Here is a 20337-nt window from a genome sequence, read left to right on the forward strand (position 1 = left end):
TAGCCAAAAAGGGAATACTACATCAGCTGTAAATATGATGCACAGCTGGTATTCATTTAGGGAAGACATAGACCTGTTGGAGTGGGTTCAGAGGAGGGTCACAAAAATTATCAGAGGGCTGGAGCACCTCTCCTGTGAAAAAAGGCTGAGAGAGTTGGGGTTGTTCAGCCTGTAGAAGAGAAGGCTTTGGGAGGACCTTATTCCAGCCTTTCAATATTTAAAGGGAGCTTATAAGAAGGATGGGGACAGACTTTTTAATAAGCCCTGTAGCAATAGTACAAGGGGTAATGGTTTTAAACTAGAAGATCATAGATTCAGACTATATTTAACGAAGATTTTTACAATAAGGGTGGAGAAACATTGGTGAGGTTTTGGATAGTGGTGGTGGCTGCCCTGTTCCTGGAAGCATTCAAGTCTTGGTTGAACAGGGTTCTGAGCAATCAGGTCTAGTGGAAGTGTTGGACTAGGTGAGCTTTAAAGTTCCCTTCTAACCCAAGCCATTCTGTGATTCCTACAGACCTCAGCCTCTGGGACTCTGTTTGCCCATATGAACTACTTCATTGAAGTCAAGAGGTAGTAAACACTGATGTCAAACATTGTCTTCTTTCTTCATACAAGTAACAGCTTAGGTGGGATTTATTTCCATAATGCTGGGCATGTAAAAGCGTACCTCTGCAAGTTATTGTTGATTACACCGTCTTTTACTTTTGTTCTGTTCTTGTCCTACAATTTCTGGCCACATCCCAGTGAATGTCCTTTTCTTTATCTCTCAGGCATTAATGACCAAGGCACTACATTTCCTCTTGAAGTCTAATTTGGTTTTTGTTTTTTCTCCCATATTGATTAAATCAAAAGATGCACTCAAAGGTATTACTTCGTATAACTTTTAGTGTTGAGGAATTTTCCTCTAAGCTCTCTTTTCCTTCAGATAGAGTTGAACATTTGCACACACCCTCTCATGATGTTCCCTTGCCTATACGACCTGAAATATTCTCAAAAATTATTTTAAAGTGCTGGATCAAAACTCTACCATGACCATATCAGAAGTTTTACAGTGGGAACAATCATAGGTTAGTGGTCATACTTTTGACACTCTCTAGTTTATCCAGACTAACTCTTTCTGATAACCAAATCTACAAAGCTGCTTTCTCAATAGAGTTTTGCTGACTTAGATAAAATCCTCTGGGTTCAGCGAGCACTTTTTGTACCACAATTGTGTTCAGTGACTGCATGTCAATATGTGTGTCACCTTTGACCTTTTAAGTCAGAAATAGATCTTCATCTTGCAATTGCTTTCTTCTCTCTTGGACTAATAAAAGATTGCAGCCAGTAGATGTACTGTCAGAATAGAAGATTTCCTCTGGAACAATTGTAAACTGTTTTCTTGTTTATTCTAGGTACTTATAGCTCATCATCTAGAAAATAAGTAAGATTACTTTGTTTTTTACAAAGGAGGGCAGTAAAATCCACTTTCATGGATACCAAAGGTTAAAAAATAAGAAAGTAGTTAAATGAACTTTTGTTACCGTATGAGCTTCATTTCTCTCTAGAGTTACCCAGACCTCTGTGTTTCTCATTCAGATACTTCATGAAAGTACTTATAATTCACAGAGAATCTGTGATTGTCTGTCTTGTCCAAGCATGAGGGAAATTAACAGATCAGGGGATCATCGCCAGATTGCTGGAGTGCTGAAAAGCACAGGATCCTGGTCAATCTTTGCCATGTTATTTCCTCCTTAAAAGTTCCCTAGGAGATTAGGGAAGCTCCTCACTAACAGACACAGCTAGTGTTGATCTGCAATTACTGAAGCTCTTGCTCCAGGCCTGGCATTACATGTTGATCACACAGAAAGACCTACAGATGCATGGTGTGTTTTGGTAACCTGTGTAGGGGGGATAGTCCTGATTACCAGTCTTTTGGGATCATAGAATCATTAAGGTTGGAAAAGACCTGTGAGATCATCAAGTCCAACATTTTACCAAACACCACCATGCCCACAAAACTATTTTGCAAAGTGCCATGTCTTCTCTTTTTTTTGAACACTTCCAGGGAGGATGACTTCACCACTTCCTTGGGGAACTTATTCCAATCCTTAATCACTCTTGCAATGAAGAAATTTTTCCTAATATCCAACCCAAACCTCCCCTACCACCACTTGAGGCTGTTTCAGAGGAGACTGAACCCCACATGGCTACAACCTCCTTTCAGGTAGTTGTAGAGATTGATAAAGTCTTTCCTGAGCCTACTTTTCTCCAGACTAAGCATCCTCAGCTCCCTCAGCCTCATAAGACTTATGCTCCAGACCCTTCACCAGCTTTAATGCCCTTCTCTGGACAAACACTGCTGAGATCAGAAAAATGGAAGTTGGACAATATGCTTCTCCTAGCTAATCTGCATTTAAAATAATCTGAAGTTTTTATTTACCATTCTTTTCCTGATATTTTGCTATTTCAGCATTTCAAAGTCCACTGTGCAGCCTGCTTTTCCTCTTTTTTCCCCCCAGTCTGAACAATAAAACACAGTGGGGGAAACCTGCTTTGAAGACACTGTATTCTGTAGGTGATTAAACAACTTTAATGTGCACTGCATCTTCCCTGATCTCTTTTTACTTGTCACAACTTGTGAATTTATCACTACTACCTGCAACTAAGGAGAGTCATCAAAGGCAAACAAATTACACATTGTTTTCTGCACCAGACAGGTTTCAAGTTTCCTGAGGGCTCTGAGTGTTTGTTTGTTCCCCAGAAAGAATTAGATAGTTAATTCCCCAGCATTTCTTGCTGGTCTTTTACATCAGCTTCTTTGATAAATCATTTGGGACATCACATAATCAAGTGTTACCATAAAACATTTATACAGATCTATAAAGTAGATTACATTGTGTGGGAAATCATTAACCTCCTCTGCTTGAATTGTGCTGTTTGTACTAAAAAGATGCAGATAAGCATGGGTACAGAACAGTAGCTTTCATATGTATCCTCTGACTCAAGAGTTAAACCCACTCAACAGCATCATCAGAGACAACATCTGGAAAGAAACACCTGGTGATTCCAAATTCCCTCTTGGTTTTCTGGTAGTGAAGGGGGTTTAATCTCATTTTTCTCTGCCAAGCCTTTGTCTTTTATCTGTGACTGTGGCAGAATGGTTCTAAATAATTAAAAAATTGTGCATTGCTGTTTGGGAACTACTTTAATATTCCCAGGACATCCTGCACTGGCATAGTTGGGCATATACTGAAAAATTTTTTGCTTTACAGTAGATGTTAAAGTTCATCTCACAGATGAGAATATTAAGACTATAACCAAGAAGTAAATCAAACAGTGTCTGGGAACAGTCCTAGGCACTACAATACAATAATTTCTCCTGTTACACTGTTAAAAGCATCTGTGACATGGTGTTTGCCTGTGTCAACTGATGCTCTCCCAAGTAGTTATTGAGTCTGTATCAGGAACTAGGAAAAAAAAAAATATCCTTCCCACCAGTCTCTTTTTATGCATCTCTGTTGTTTTGGAAACTGAGACAGGTTACTGGCTTAGACACTCACTGCTCTGTGCCAGTTGGCCTCAGAGCTTGTGAATGCTTTTTATGTATTTGAATTACCTCTGTAGGTGAAGTCGAATTTAGTGCAGCCTCTGTGAGAACAGCATCCTTGGGACCGGTCCTCACGAGTGCGATAAGCAGAGCTCAGGTATCACCCCTCTCCATCAACACAGACAGGACAACACCTTGGGCACACCTTCCCAACCTCGTAGCAGAGGTTAGCACTGAGCAAGGGAACAACAAGAGGTTAGATTCAACCCTATTTTACACATGGTTTACATCATTGTTTCTGGTGGAATGCCCTGCAATCTGTTCCATCTAATTTATTTGATCATTAATGTCTTCATCCTTTGGTTTTGCACTGCTGTTGATAACTGTAAAAATTTCTCCATCTACCAATGCAAAGTCTTGACTGATGGAGAATGACAGTTGCATGGGTGTTATAAATGTCTAGTGCTCACTTGCAAAAAATCCTTCCAACATAACATGAAGTTTGCTCAGAACACAGATATGCCCTCTATCCCTCAAAACTGTGACTTCAGTAAATCAAATAACAGCAAAATAAAATCAGTTACACAGAAAAATCAATCAACCATCAAAACCACAAATCAAAGCAAGAGCAAAAATGGAAAACTCTCCCTTCTAAAACCTAAGAATTATTACAAAAGAGAAAAGCCATAGCAGCACCAAGAAGTCACAGAACTTTTCTATTGCTCTTGGTTACTAATGAAATATTATATGGTTTGGTTCTTTTTCAGATGCTGTGATGATGTAGAGTAGTATATGTCTTAAAGAAAGACAGATTATTGCTATGTTGAATCAAGCCATTGATATTTATGTTCTTCATGAATAATTTCATGTATTCATTTGAAAACTTTACAAACTTTCACACCCTGTGGAAAAAACAGCTGGTTCCCTCATTTAATAGAAGGGAATGGGGAGAAAGACTATGTGCCTTGCTCTTTGTCTCAAGTTTAAATGGAAGGGACTGTCTCCCAGTTCTGCACGCAAAAAGGCACTGGTTGAGCTTCTTGATAGACAGCATAATAACAGTCTAACCCAGCACCCCTTTTGATGTCAGATCTGCATGGAAATACTGGCCCATAGAAAGTGAAACATGGCTTTGTTTATACAATAAAATATTTCACAGGTATGACATATGGGTAAGTGCAGAGCAAGGCTGACAATTTATATCCACATGTGGAATATAAAGATAGGATTGTACATTCATAACTGCAAACAACTGTTGCTGGAATTGTGTTATCCAGTAGATTGGTTGTTTATCCCTATTCCCATGCAACTTGCATTGGAAAAACATCATTCTGTCTCCTGAAGGTTCTTTTGTAGACAGTCCCTATGCAGTACCTAACACAGAAAACTCTCTATCACACAAGAGATTTCTAAATACCATTCTTCCATATTTATTTTAATAGAGATCTGAAATTCAAATAAAAAACTGTCCATTTGTTACCTGAATTATCAATTTTCATTATAAACAAATAAAAAGACATAAGTCAGTAGTTCCTTCACAAATAATTTTGGGCTCCTGTTGACAAAATGTCATTGACACTGTCATCTGCTCCTCAGGATCATATGGCTTTTGTGGAACTAGGAAATGATTAATCTGAACATTCACTTCACTTTTACCCGTATTTTCATTTTTTAAAAAGTAGGATTTTTTGTATCTGTTTTTTTTTGATTTAATGATTATGGTATGAAGTAGACCAGGTGGGAGTACTAAACATTTCCAAGAGATGGTTTCAGAAGTAGAGTGGTTGCTATCTTAGAGGATAGCAAGAGGAAGAATCAGATTCTCTTCTGTTCTACTTTCTGGCTTATAACTGTGGTAATTATGCTTGAAGTTCAGTTGTTCTAGATTGCCCTTTTAGCCAGTGCACAGAAGCATCTTTATCTATTAGTGAGTTATTTCCATTCCACAAAAGGATTATGCTTTTAATTTAGCAGCTCAGTTTAGTGTTCAAAATCAGGGTGAGAGGATCTGTCCCCCAGAATCCTCCAATGCTAAGCTTTGGCTCAATGTTGAGTTATTCATTTTGGTAAATCAATTAGAACCACCAAAAAAGGCCTTTAAATGTGCAGAAGGCCACTGGAGAGTGTCGACTATTCCTGGGATGAAAGAGCTCCACAGCTTGTGAATTTACTGTGATTTTCCTCTCAGCTAATGTAGACTCAGCTAATGCTGGAACATTTTCCGAGGATGAAAGAGAATGTTTGAGTACCAACATATCATAGAATTATTTAGGTTGGAAAAGACCGATAAGGTCATGAAATTCAACCATTAATCCAGCACTGTCTAGTCCACCACTAAACCATGCACTTCAAATATATCTTCTCTGGTGGGTCATAAAGCATTTGGGGACTTCCTACCTGCAGGCTGCTCTGTCATTTCCAATAGGATGCTGGCACTACTCTGTTCCTGGGATTTCTCCATGCAAATTCATCCCTTCATGCTTGACTAGAATAGGCTATTCCTCATTCTACCAAAGTACCAGTTTTCCCAGTAATGGTGCTTTCATTGTTATATCCCTTTTATACACAGGTATTTGCTGTTCAGGGAGTAAAGGAAGGAGTAGATGAAAACCCACAATGCCACCATATATCCAGTCTTTCAAGGGTCGTTATATTGTCCACAAGGCATAATGCTCTTGCCATTTTCAGTTTGTCTCTAGTGTGCTGAGTTGTCATCAGGGTAAATAGTCACCTTTCTTCATAAATAAGTAGTGGCTTTGTATCAGACTCAGTCCAACCACAGACCAGTAAAGCTCTAAATAGCAGTGGAACAAAACAGCTGCACAAATGTGAGAAGTTCATGTGATTTCTTCTGATTAGGATTCACTTTCATGTTGTTTAGAAATCCTTAAACACAAAAAAGGAAAGTCTATTATTTGGTCAAACCTGACTCTCAGACATCTCATTATAGTGACTTTCAACAGCACAGTTGTGTTTTCAAGCTTTGAGAGGTGCAGCAGCTCTTCATTATTACCAAAACAGGAGTGGGAAAAAGAAATGGATGCTCATGTCATTAATGGCTGTTGAGAGACAAATCTCCCTTTCTTTGTTGTGTCTGATCAAAGACAAATCCAGAAAGATGCCTCACATCCCACCATGCGATCACTGTGTGATTTCAGATATTTTGGCTAAACCCCATTTTTCATGAATCTATGTATGAGGGTTCTCATTGGAAATAGTGAAGAGGGAAGGCACCTGGCACTTTAGTGAGCCTGAGAAGTCTACAGTCACAAACACCACCAATGTTTCCCAATTACTGCCTAATTTTGTAATCAATCAAGTATAAATCCCGTCCTCACAGACAAAATCTCTCTTTCTTTTCCACTCTTTCCTTTTTCTCCATTCCTAATTCACCCTTGCAGATGAGATTGGGGTCTTTGGGAACAGAATCTCATTTGAATTCTGAAACTAACTTTTAAGACTAACTCAGTACATCTAGTGAGACAACATCTGATCTATCCAATCTCTAATCGATTTAACAGGGGTAAGGGCATGGACAGGCAGGAGTTAGGATTTTCCTTCTTATTTCCACAGAGCCCTTCTGGGTATTTCACAGAGCTGCTAAAGTTCACGTTCCAGGACAAAGTAAAATGTCTTTGAGGCATCGAGTAGCACACATTTAATGAAGATAGAAAGCCAATCACTTAACATCAGATGAGGAACAGCAATTTCCTTCAGTCTGGCACTTTGTGTATTGAACAAAATTGCATGAGAGCTTTGAGCACTAGGAGAGCTGTCAAGCGGCCGTTTGTCTGGGAGCCGGAGCAGTCCCCTTGGAAACAGCTTAAACCTTTTAAATGAAAGCATTACAAAATGTACATCTGTGTGTAATATATTGGCCATAGCCTCAACTGTCAAGGGCCAGGCTGTGCAATGTTGATATATATTTTTGCCTGATAGTAATTTTCATGCTTTCACATGTAAACACAACCTCCTTTAAGATTGCAGGGTACTTGGCTGCTCAATAAGCAAGCATCATAAAAAAGGTTTACCCTTAAAACTGATTCAACTGGGTTATCTGACCATAACATTTAACTCAAAAATTTTGATACTTCCTGGACCTCTCTATTGCAAATACGTTGAGATTTCTTGTTAGATAAGGCAAAATGAGAAATTTGACAGTCCACCACATTATGGTGAGAATTACAGATTTTAGAGGGGACATATTAGTAAACATACTGTTGCCATATGTCATCACCTGTATAAAACATTAATCCAAATTCAGAAGCTTTTTTGTTATATCAGTCATTTGTGCATGTGAACTTTGAGGAAACATGTTGTGTGTTTTATTTCTTTTTATAATTTTTTATAAAGCAATGTATTTACTCATTGTATTTTTTCCTATGAAAATGGCTAACAAAAAAGCCAGATAAAAGAAAACATGGATGGCACATAATTTAAAATATATTCCCCAGGAATACACTTGGTCTCATGTTCTTACGCTGCTGAAAATATGGGGCAGCTCTTCTGAAATCAGATGAGTTTTAACAAGTAAAACTGCTTTAAGTGAGAGGAAAATCAAGACTGTTTTTTTCTAGTCCTCTCTGTCTCTCAATCTGAGATTTCCTTGATCCTCTCCCTTCTTCTTCATCTTCTCCTCCAAAGCCTGCTTGCAACTTGTACTCCTAGCAGCCACTTTCTTTAATGAAAAGTAATGCTGAGCACTGAGCAGATTCCACTTCAGCTTTGACAGTGGGAAGTGGATTTAAAGTATCTGACAGAGCTGTGAACTACAGCTGATTGGGCATTTTGGCAGTTTAAAAGTATTGCCTTTTTTTTTTTTTTTTTGCCTTTGGCATCTCACTTTTTTCCTCCTCACTACTCCCATGTATTACTTTTAGTCCCCACAGGGTGCCTTATCCTCAGTCTTGTCACCAGCTTGCTCCGGGAGTATTTGGCAACAGATATTCTTGGTCTTCAGCACTAAGACCCTTGCCATGCCCTACTCAGAATCCATTCCATCAAGCAGGTATTTGGCCTAAATCTGTGCAACAAGATCACGAGATCAATTTCAACCTTCACCATGTGATTTAGTTAGTATGGACTCGCTGATCTCGGAGGTCTTTTACAACCTTAATGGTTCTATGATTCTATTACCAAATGAGAAAACTATCTGAGAAGCATCTTAGTAAAGAATGTACAGTGGAGACCTCATCTTCTATAGATTTATTTTGAACTTGAGGTGAAATAAAAAAAAGGAAAAAGAAGTTTCTTGAAGAAAATCCCATTCTCTCTCTCTTCTCCCAGAATAACCATAGGAAATGCATGTAGGAAGATGACATTTGTAATCTTCATCATGACATTTTGATTCCTCTTGTGGCTAAAGATCCAATCCTTCTCTCATTCTCCATCAAGGCCTTCCTATTGTTTTCTTTCTGTGATCACAGGAAGTTTGGAAATTTGAATTTGGGAGAAAACACAGTGAGAATTGATCCAATAGTTCACAGAAGGACAGGAGAGGTGTACTGCTGTTTTCCAAGAAGTTTTGTGATGATAAATGGGATTGTGGTTGATGTTTTGAAGATATTATTCTATGACAGTGATCCATTGAAATCAAAATAAATCCACAGCTGCAAAATAAAAAAGCATAAAACAGGCCTATTGTAAGGAAGTGTAAGAGAAAACAGTGGTTATATGACAACTGGGTAGATTTTAGAAGTTGAAAATTGGGAAAGGCTCCAGCCCATGATTTAAAAGAGAGCTACTGCAAGCAGTGGGAGTTTACAGATCAGCAGAACAAGCTATCAATTTTCAATAAAATATTAGGAGTAGTTTAATGCAATTAACCTCCTGGGAAGTGTGGTGGGCCAAGTTCAGAGGTGCACTTGAAACAAAGTCCTGGCTCCAAGCCACATCTAGGGAGTATGGTTATTTGTTGAGTAGAAAGGAACTGCATCTTGTTTTCATTCCTCTTATCCCTCAATTCCTCCTCCAGCCTTTAATCTTCCTAGAATCATAGAACAGTATGGGTTGGAAGGGCCCTTAAAGATCATCTGGTTTCAATCCCACTGCCATGGGAAGGGACACATACCACTAGACCAGGTTGTTCAAAGCCCATCCAACCTGACCTTGAACACTTCCACACATGAGGCATCCACAGCTTTTCTGGGATGTGATCTTCACTTACACTGCTTTCCTTGCAAGTAATCTGACCACTTGATTTAGCCTGCTGCTGGGATATACCCCACTTTCTGAATAGCGTTCAGGCTGACAGTTACTGTGACATCATGACTTTCTTTTCCTGCGGAAGGAAAGGGGACAATACGATGCCATCAGGAGTAAAAATAAAAAATTGCTGTAGAACAGCAATAAAGTACAGGGTTTAGAGACTGAGCTGCTTTTTTCTAACTTTAGCCATCTACAGATTCATTATCTAGCTGGTTGTGGATGTTTCAAACAACTTCATGGAGAAACATCCTTTGAAAACTATTAATCACAGAATCTTCCTCTGACTGAAGAGGTCCCTGAGTCACAACATATTCTGGGAGAATATTCAGCAGACATAGCTCTCAATATACTTGCTTGTTCTTGCACTGTTTTCCTAGAAGTCCATGTTGGTCACTTGAGTTGATGAGTCATTGGTCCAACCGAGGACAGTCATTCCTACAGGAGTCATCTGGACATCTTGTATCATTAATAGAGAGAAAGAAAAACATTTTCTAGAGATGGTTCTCAATGCTCTAGTATAGAAACAGCCTAGTGACTAACAGAGCTGGAACATCCATCTCTGAGAAAGTTATGTCTATTCCTGTTGTGAAAAAGAGGTGTTAAGTGAAGAACCTCTTCAGATGCTGGTAGGTCACAAAGGACTGGAGTAAAAAGGTTGAGGGATGAGTTTCTGAGAGCTGTGATCATTTCACCTGTAGATTGTAAAGCTCTTTTAACATCAAGAGTTTTCCAGGGGTGCAAGTTTCCAAGTAAGTGGTTGGATTCTTTTAGATCCTGACAAAATAAAATGGGAGAAAAAAATGTAATAGAAGGTGGTATAAGATAAAGCATGTGAGTATTATTAGAAAATATACCATTTCTTTATTATTTGCATTGTATCACGTGACAATAACATTACCTTGCAGGAATGACAAGCCCCATTCGGAGCTAGACCTTACTTTAATACATTTAAGACTCTGAAAGAGACTCAAGAGAAAGTGAAATTGCTACGCTGAGCCAACTAAGGTTACAAAGGAAGTCAGTGGCACAGCTGGGAAAATGTCTTCTGACTCCCAAGCCACTGCTTATGGCAGGAGATCACTTTGCTATCAAAAAAGACCGTGATCTTTTCTTTCTGTGTAGGACCATTTATTACTGAACAGATGTTGTCAGTCCCTTTAGTCTATTTGAAAAAACTCTGAAGAAAGTAAATATCTATTCTTCCCTGAGAAATGGTTTAAAGTTTTCTGGATATGACTAGTTTAACTTTCTATATTTTTCCTTTTCTAATTTCACCCCATCACTTTTAATACTCCACCTTCAGCAACCCTAAATAATTCCTACATGAACTACTGTTCAGTAATCTAATAAGACAGTAAAGTGTGCCTTGACATCCTAACCAAGACAGTAAATATTTAATATAATGCACTCTATGAGAAGCAAAGTACAATTAAATGAAAAGTCAGATAAAATGAGCTTAAATGTAATAAATACCAGTTACCATTCAGTGTTGAGAAATTGTATGTATATTTATTTCCTTTCAGTTAGCGCTACTGGCACCCTGCATTTTGTGGGTTTGAAATGGCAACAGACACCCACTTGCAAGCCTGCTTCATCATGTCTGTTAAAATAATTATTGATATTATTGGTTTATTGTTTGGCATCCCAGTTTTTTCAGTTAGGTGCAAAAGTCTGTGTTGCTGGGTTAATTATTTCTTCTTTTTTTTCTTCCTTTTTGGTTCACGTGGAAAAAAAACCATAGAAAAGTTGTAATAAATATTGAAAAATTACTCATTTTTATAAAATACATTTGGAAAATAAAATGCAGATTTGATCCAAAACTGTTTTTAGCCTGCAAGGTGGAAACATTCAAAAAGAAGCAAAAAACTGTCCTTACACTTTCATTTCCACCTTGAATAAGATATAGTATTCTTTATTTATTGTCCCATACTTTTATGTTCTCACCAGATGCTGTGCTCCATCCAGAACCACCTATGCTTTGCCACCTCCTTTTAGGAAAATAGATAATTTTCTGTCAACTCATCTAAAAGCTGAGACACCATTGTTTGGAAGACGAATTTTCTTGCTAGAATATGGAGAAACCATGCTAGTTAAGATCCAAATTAATCCAAATTAAGGGTGGCTTCTAAGCTTCTTAGAACCACTCATAAAGATTGCTGCAGGCCTCTAATCTTTAGTCTTCAAGAATTTTCTCTAATCTTGACTATTCAAGAACAACTATATTTAGAGTTTGTACTTAAAAGAAAAATATTGTCTACAGATAACGTGCATTTTTTTACCAGACTCTACAAATACTGAGCACATCCTGCTGTCTAATAAAAGAGTGCAAGTAGAATCATAGAATTGCAGAATGGTTTGGGGTGAAAGGGACCTTAAAGATCATCTTATTCCAACTCCCCTGCCCTGGGCAGGGACGCCTGCTATCCAGCTGTGTGCAACCTGGCCTTGAACACTTCTAGGAACGGGAAAATACATTAAGTACACTAGTTAGTTTAATTATTCTAATTTTAAAAGCACTAAAACATTTACATCTTTTATGTTTTATTCTGAAACATTCATTTGAAAACTGTCAGCTTCTTCTATCAGAAATTTAGTTCATACTGTGTTTTTCTGTGGGATGATATAGAATCATAGAATCTTTAAGGCTGGAAAATATCTCCAACATCATCAAGTTCAACCTTTGACCAAATACCACTGTGCCCATTAAACTGTTTTGAAAAGTGTCACATCTACTCAGTTTTTGAATGCTTCCAGGGACGGTGACTCCACCACTTCCCTGAGGAGTCTGTTCCTGATATCTCACATACCATGCTGGTGATGGGAGTTTCCATCATACAAGACCACACACACTCCCTTATGCATATTCTTTCCATGGATCCAGCCTGGTTCTTAGTCCTGGGGGACATCACAGCCTTTATTCTAGTCTCCAGTGAAGTTAGATCCTTGAGAAAAAACCAGACTTTGGAAAAACTTGTCACTTTAATAAAATTTTCATAAGGCAGACTGACTGGTCTGAATACAAGCCAGCAGTGTGCCCAGGTAGCCAAGAAGGCCAATGTCATCCTGGCTTGGATCAGCAATAGTGTGGCCAGCAGGACCAGGCAGTGATTGTCCCTCTGTGCTTCACCTCAAATCCTCTGTGCTTCACCTCTGAGGCTTCACCTCAAATCCTGTGTCCAGTTTTGTGCTCCTCACAATAAGAAAGGCATTGAGATGCTGGAGTGTGTCCAGAGAAGGGCAACAGAGCTAAGGAAGGAGATGGAACACAAGTCTGATGAAGAAAGCCTGAGGTAGCTGGGGGTGTTTAGCCTGGAGAAAAGGAGGCTCAGGGGGGATCTTATCACTCTCTACAACTAGGTAGAGGAGATTATAGTGAGGTGAGTGTCAGTCTCTTCTCCCAGTCAACAAGTGACAGAACAAGAGGAGATGACTTCAAGCTGTGCCAGGGGAGGTTTAGATAAGATATTAGGAAAAAATACTTCACAGAATATCTACATTCTGTGGAGTCACCTTCCCTGGAAGTGTTCAAAAAACATGTGGCTGTCGCACTTGGGACATGGTTTTATGGTGAACATGGCAGTGGTACTGGGCTGATGCTTGGACTTGATGATCTTAAAAGTCTTTTCCAACTTTAATGATTCTGTGATTCTATTCTATGACTGCCCACACCACCCGAAAGCAGACAGATTCTGAGATTTGTTCTCACACAGAATATTTTGAACTATTAAGATAGTTTACTACAGTGTGAACACTTCCATTAATAAAATCATTGTTCCTAAGATACTATCAGTAATTCTACTGTTAATTAATTCGAGGAGATATGCTGACCTGCATTTGGATGCTGTTCTCTGTCATTAAAGTTGCTTTGCAGTTATAATTAAATACACAAAATGGACATCACTGCTTTCACTTGGTTGTGTACCAAGTGAAGGTCAGTCTAGCATAGACTCATACAGTGGTTTATATCAGGGATTTTTTTCAAACATTACAAGATGTCTCATAGTCAAACAGGATACTTCCAACCTTTCTGAATGAGAGATGCTTTAAAAGAATAATTTTCCCCTGATTATTGCTGGGTAAATACTTCCTCTTGAAATGATGCACTCATTGATAGATATTCAACCTCCTGCACTGCAGACTGGTGCAGTGATTTGGAGCATAATAAAGAGTTACTTAGAGGAGGTATGCACAGGAATGGAGTTTCATTTGCATCCATGTTGAAACTGCAAAGACAGCTATACAATAAAGATTATCATTGAAATCAATAGCAACATGGTGGACGAGGAGGGAATAAACCCACTGAATTGCTACTGCATAGTCATTTTAGCACCACATATTAATAAGTTATTTGTGGCTATTACCAGAACATCTACAAAAACATTTCAAGTGTTAAAAAGATATGCAGCTTATATTGTAAATATAAAACTTTGAGATTAGTGAGAAAAAAGGATCCCACTGGCTTGTAGTTACTTTATACGTTGTATTTGACTCATTCTAAAAAGTAAGGGAAATAGCAATGGATAACAGAAGACCCATGTCTAAAAATGGGGAAAAAATGAGTTTAATATGCCATTCCAATTAATTCCCTGGAGGATTAGGCAGAAGAATATAATTAAGGTTTCGGATCTTTATGGAATGTTCCATGTTGTTAAACAAACAGTAAAATTCATAGCTATTCCTATAATAAAACTTAAAAGAGATTTGTCTTGTTGAAATAAACTTAATGTACGTTAACATATGGGGACAAGTATCTTCATATTTGGTAGGTTTGATAGGATTCAGGGACTATATTGTGACAGTGCTTGAGAAGCCAGGTTATAATCAGAATTTCACCTTCAGTTCTTCAGTTTGTAATAGATTAATGAAGTTGAAAATTTGTGGAACTGTGGGCTGCTGCAGTTATAGTTGTGGTAAACTGTCTGATCTTTTCATAATGAAGTGATGCAAGAAACACTTGGAGACTCTTTTGTACACCATTGAGAGAAATATGTCCTACAGAAGTTTTCAAGGTAGTAAATATGTGAGAGGGGTGGTTTATTTTTTTGTGTTGCTTTGTTTCTGTTTTTTTAATATTACCACTATACGCTGAAATCATGAATAGGTTTATGTGTTTGTAGTATCACTCAGATACAATTTGATAATGAATAGCAGAAAATGGAATACTTCAGATTACATTAACACAGGATGAAAGACATCAGTAGCCATCTGTTGCAGACCTTGAAATGAAAGAAAGTATAAATTCCTTAGATTGGTTACTAAAAAACTGGATAAAGGATATAGCACGTGTGTACTGCTTTAACTACCTAGACTCTTTTTACTGCTGGGTAAAACTCACAGTTAAATATGGATCATCAAAAATTATCCTAATTTACATAGATGAAAAAATTTATGATGTGGAAAAAAGTGAACTAAATCTAAAGAAGGTCTTATGCTTTTACATTTGTCGTGGGTTGAGGTGGCTGGGTTTTTGGTAGCATGGAGGGTTACATAGGGTGGCTTCAGTTAGAAGCTGCTAGAAGTCTCCTCCCAGTGAAGCCAATGACAGCTGGCTATAGGAGGGACTTCCTGCTCCTGGCCAAGGGGGAGCCAATAATCCCACCTCTGTGATAACATATTTAAGAACAAGATGTTGCGCAGAAGAATCTCTCGAGCCACGGCAGAGCTGACTGAAGCTCCCAGGCAGCCCCGCTGCCTCCCCTGCCATGGGGGGGAAGGGAAGGCGGCAGCCCGGCCCAGGCCTCTCTGCATCTAGCCCAGAGCAGGCACCGGCGGCCCCTGTGAAGGGGAGGCCAGGGCCAGGTCTGGGGCCAGAGCCAGGGCATGCGGCCCTGTGGAGAGCAGCCCTGCAGCCCCCCAGGCCCACCCTGGGAGCAGCCTGTGCTGGAACCTGTCCTGCCCGAGGAGCCGAACAGCACCAACAGCGCCAAAGCCCCCAAGGTGAACTGCGAGGGTGGGGGTGCCCCGCGGGCTAGGCCAGGACGACAGAGTGGCCCCTGCCGGCAGGCACTGCCCTCCCTTCCCCCCGTCCGAGTTGAGCTGGACCAGGGCTGGAGCGGCCCACTGCAGTGCAGCCAAGCCCATGCTGGAGCAGATGGATGCATGGAAGAAGGCCATTACCCCCTGTGGAAGGCCCAGGATGGAGTGGTGTCCTTCCAGAGACTTGTGGCCCGTGGAGAGGAAAATCCACGCCGGAGCACATTATTCCCGGGTAGGACTCATGGCCCTGTGGGGGATCTACATCAGTACAGCTCACCCTATGAAGGACTGCATCCTATGAAGGATGGAGAAGTGACTCTCGGGACAGTAGATATGGAAAAACTACTGCCTGAGGGATGGACCCATGTTGGAGAGGTCTGTGAAGGACTGTTACTTGTGGGAGGGACCCCATGGAACAAGGGAAGGACTCAGAGTTATGCCTCTCCCTGTAACCCATGGTAAGGACCATGGTGGAACAGGCGGTCTCCCTGTAGCCCATGGAAGAGTGACCTACAGGACAGCAGATTTAGAAGACTTGTTGCTCGAGGGGGTGGACTTGTCTCCCTGCCCCGCTGCAGCGGGGGGAGGGAGAACACGAAAGGAAGGAGGGATGGGTGGAAAGTGTGTTTAAGACTGTTTTATTTCTCACTTTTTAGATCTTATCCTGCTAGTAATAAATTTTAGTATTAACCCCACGTTGAGTTTGTTTCCCAGCTCAGAGTGACTTTAGTATGTACCTAGAATCCAGCCAAGATCAACCCATGACAACATTTTAGTAGTTAGAAAAAATGAAAGAGTAAATCATGAAGCCAGTCAAAGAAGATGTCTGCAGTTGTCTGCAGCTGTTTACATGTCTACAGCCAGGTCTACTGAACTCTCCCCATGTCCATTGAAATGAAACAAACATTTCCAGAGTGTAACCTGAACATATCCATTTTTAAATTCCTTTGACTGTAGAGGAGCTTATACTGGTTCAGGAATGAATGAATTGTCTATACTGTAGATACCAAAAGTTAGGGTTGCATTTTTCTTACTGGACAACATACAAGGATAAGGATAACAGTAAATTTGCAGATGACACTGAGTTGGGGAGGAGTGTCGATCGGCTGGAAGGCAGGAGGGCTCTGCAGAGGGACCTGGACAGACTGGAGAGTTGGGCTGATTCCAATGAGATGAGGTTTGACAAGGCCAAGTGCCGGGTCCTCCACTTTGGCCACAACAACCCCCTGCAGCGCTACAGGCTGGGGACAGAGTGGCTGGAGAGCAGCCAGGCAGAAAGGGACCTGGGAGTTTGGACTGACAGGAAGCTGAACATGAGCCAGCAGTGTGCCCAGGTGGCCAAGAAGGCCAATGGCATCCTGGCCTGTATCAGGAACAGTTTGGCCAACAGGTCCAGGGCAGTGATTCTTCCCCTGTACTCAGCACTGGTGAGGGCACACTTGGTCCAGTTCTAGGCCCCTCAGTTCAGGAAGGATATTGAGGTGCTGAAGCAGGTCCAGAGAAGAGCAACAAGGCTGGTGAAGGAACTTGAGCACAAGTCCTATGAGGAGAGGCTGAGGGAGCTGCAGTTGTTTAGCCTGGAGAAGGGTAGACTCAGGGGGGAAACCTCATCACTCTCTACAACTGCCTGAAAGGAGGTTGTAGCCAGGTGGAGGTTGGTCTCTTCTCCCAGGCAGCTATCAGCAAGACAAGAGGGCATGGTCTTAAACTTTGCCAGGGGAGGTTTAGGTTAGATATTAGGAAGAAATTCTTTACAGAGAGGGTAATCAGGCATTGGAATAGGCTGCCCAGGGAAGTGGTGGATTCTCTGTCCCTGGAGGTTTTTAAGATTAGACTGGATGTGGCACTTAGTGCCATAGTCTAAGTAACCATGACGGTAGTGGATCAAGGGTTGGACTTGATGATCTCAGAAGTCCCTTCCAACCCATCTGATTCTATGATTCTGTGATAAGAGAGAGCTACAGGGCTGCCTTTTGGCACCTGCAGAGTCAATCACAATGATAAAAAAATTAGTGTCCCAGCAGTGACCAAGAGCGTAGCACACAGTAGAATCAAGGCAAGACAGACATAAAAGGATAAAATGACTGAAATACTCTGATCAAATCTTATCCAAATCTTAATAAGGATATTCCAACTTTTGCCTCAAAATAACAAATTATATTTAATTACCAGAAAATAGTGCAAGGAGAATGGGACATGTCATAAATTTGTGGTTCAAGTAACAGGATGAGATTTGACCTAGAAAAATATAGGCTAATAAATCTTAGAGGGAAATAATCTAAAGCACAGTTATTAAGTCAGACAAAGATACCTGGAAAACAGAAATGTCAAAGGAGACCTTGGGGGTTTAGCAGATAGCAAATGATATATGCATGCTGGAATGCTAGAGGATGACAAAAAGGGATGTTGTGATTTCAGTCTGTACGTGCAGAGTCATCATTCCTTTGTCCATAGGGAGGTGAGTTTCTTGCTATACAGCAGTGATGAGATCGCACCTTGAATATAGTGATGGATGTTGACAAATTGAAGGGAATTCTGAGAACAGCAGCAAAAATCATTAAGGGGCTGAACAACCTGACTTGGTAGGAAACAAAGTCCTACTCTCAGAGGATAAAGGGAAAAGATTTTTTCTGTTATCCCAAGGTGATAAAGACAGGCATGATGGGATTATGTTAAACAAAAGAAAATTTGATCTGCAAAGCAGGAAGAAGTTCCTACTGCAGTGTGACTTAAAGAATTTTCTCAAGTATACGGTGGAAGACATTTATGTTAATAAAAGGGGATGTCAGCAGCAAAAGTTAATCAGAACTTAATTTGTTCTGGCATTTGTACAAATACCTTTTTAAATTAAAATTAAATTAAATGAAATACAATAACCTGTGTTTTCAGATTGTGCATTTCATGCATCTGATGACCTGAGGTATCCCGTGAGTGTCACTGGTTTATTGCTGGTTGTATTACATATATAATGATGACCTTGCGCGAAGTTATTTTTCTGAAATTTTCTGGGTAATTAACATTATCGCCTCATGATTTTCTGCCACCTTCTATTGGTGGTTCAACACAGAGTGTTTGGAATTGACTACAGGCTTTTAGCTGATGGGCAACATGTATATGCTTATCTATATTCAGCAGAATAAATTAATATTTATCTTTTCATTGCACAGGCTTTTTTACTTCTACCCTGTTATATTTTTGTTAATGCAGTGGTGATACAGTCTTTCAAAAAAAAAAATAGTTTTAATACACAAAACACTTTGTGAATACTGGAACTCATAATGCAGGCCAGGTTGAATGGGGCATTGAGCAACCTGGTCTAGTGGAAGGTGCCCAGCCCATGATAGGAGGGTTGGAACCAGATGATCCTTGTGGTCCCTTCCAACCCAAAGCATTCTGGGATTTAATGACTTCTTGAGGCATCAAGATAAAGGTAGAAAAGGCTGATTTAGACTGCTTTCTTGTATGGAAAACACAGTAAGAAAAGTATTCGACGTGCCTAAATTAGATATAACAAGAAGGTGGTTGTGAACGAGCTTCTCAGCGTTTACTGAACAAAACAACTTCAATGTTAAAAATTGGAAGGAAGCAGTGAACTATTTGCATTGAAAAGAAATCATCATCTCTGTGCCTTGCACTGAGCTCAAATGCTTTTCTAATGTATAATATATTTCTAATTGTGTAGAGATTTACAGTATACAGTATACAGTACTTACAGATTACTTACTGAGAGGTTTCACTAAAAAACATAATTTAGTCAATTAACAACAGAAAATTCTAAATCACTGAATCACTTTTAAACCTTCTTGAGTAGGATACTTCATCGGATGCTCCATAGAAGAGAGGAAATTGCAGTGGCAAGGGTATGGATTAGTAAGCCTTTTCTAGCCATAATTTCAATTATCTTGTGATGAGACTTTTTCACCACATTTTTTTTACATTACACTCCCTTCACAACTAGAGTGTATGGTAAATAATACAGGAATCTCATTTCTTTCGCTACTTAGCTATGAAAAATTAATGGCAATTAACTTAAAATTAGTTGACAGGAAATAGAACCTTAAACTATGAAAGATTAATTTACTTTTTTATCTCATAATCTGTTAATCTGCTTTAATATTTATGGATAACAATAGTTATTATTTTCTTGTTATTTTCGCTGCCTCCCTCCTTCCCCTTGTCAACTGAATCTGTTTCTTAAAGAATAAATAAACTCATTTGTGTAGGCATTTCTCAAATGTGAGAGGACATTTGAGAAATGACAGGATCATGCCATGCTGTAAATTTTGGGTGTGAGCATCTCTGAGGAATTTCTTTAGCCCACTGCCTTAGGCAAGGCTGGAATCAGATGTGATCTGGAAGGAAGGCTGGAATCAGATGTGATCTGGAAGGAAAGGAGGCAAAGGATGAGGATCTGCTCCATGATTGCTCTGCAGTCACACAAACGATAACTAGGGCTCACTGCATGGGGCACTAAAAATGCTCTAAAATGCTTGCCAGCCTCCTACACCTTTGTAGTAAATCTGCTTTTTTACGAAGAGATCTCATAGTGAAAGGACTTTGAGTCAAGCTTATCAAGTTCTTCATGTAAATCTGGTCTGTAGTTTCCAGTGTACTGTCCTTAT

The 20337-nt window shown here is 39.7% G+C and overlaps 1 protein-coding gene and 1 long non-coding RNA gene across 10 annotated transcripts in view; one reads left to right on the forward strand and one right to left on the reverse strand.

The window, feature by feature from the left end:
• The window catches only part of TENM4 (teneurin transmembrane protein 4), a 599346-nt gene that overhangs the window by 61147 nt on the left and 517862 nt on the right, over window positions 1–20337 (forward strand). The window lies entirely within an intron of this gene.
• On the reverse strand, window positions 9428–9981 carry LOC113957762. Its single transcript, XR_003531298.1, has 2 exons — window positions 9603–9981; window positions 9428–9518 (listed from the first exon to the last, which is right to left on the reverse strand). It is a non-coding gene; the product is annotated as an uncharacterized LOC113957762 (long non-coding RNA).

This window comes from Corapipo altera, unplaced genomic scaffold, assembly GCF_003945725.1.
Source record: "Corapipo altera isolate COAL_440 unplaced genomic scaffold, ASM394572v1 0, whole genome shotgun sequence".
In the NCBI taxonomy this organism is placed as follows: domain Eukaryota; kingdom Metazoa; phylum Chordata; class Aves; order Passeriformes; family Pipridae; genus Corapipo; species Corapipo altera.